A 587-nucleotide genomic window follows, 5' to 3' on the forward strand; every position below is an offset into this window, starting at 1 on the left:
CCAGCCTTCTGGTTAGCAGTCAGATGCCTTAAGCACTGTGCTATCAGAGCTTCTATATTAGAGCTAATTAAATGCCGTGAGATTTCTGGACTACAGATGGATGTTTCTTTGCGATCAACTTGAAGTTGAGAGGATGAAAATTCTGGACAAAGGTGAAAATCCATGAATAGGGAGCATGGCCAAGGGACACATAACTAGGAGATGGAGAGAGAGCAAGACAAAGTCCTTGAGGCATCATATCAAGTTAAGCATGAGCCCTCCCCTACCCTAAACTTCTGTGAGCTTATGCCAATTTGAGTTCATGTTCTATCATTCTTTCCCTCCTGAAAGCACTCAGGAAAAATAACAACCCTGTAAAAAATCCCAGCTTGGAAAAAATAAGGCAAAATCGGCCTACAAAAGGTAAGAGGGATGTCAGGGTGGAATTCAACCAACCATCAGACAGAACAGTCTGTTTATGCTTGTTGTTGTTGTTGTTCTGTGCCGTCGAGTTGGCCCCAACTCATAGCGACCCCTCCTTGGGTTTCCGAAGCAGTATCACTACAGAAGTAGGATCGCCCAACCTTCCTTCCGAGGAGTGGCTGGTG

Source organism: Orycteropus afer, unplaced genomic scaffold, assembly GCF_000298275.1.
Source record: "Orycteropus afer afer isolate SDZICR_OR568_19922 unplaced genomic scaffold, OryAfe1.0 scaffold00038, whole genome shotgun sequence".
In the NCBI taxonomy this organism is placed as follows: Eukaryota; Metazoa; Chordata; class Mammalia; order Tubulidentata; family Orycteropodidae; genus Orycteropus; species Orycteropus afer.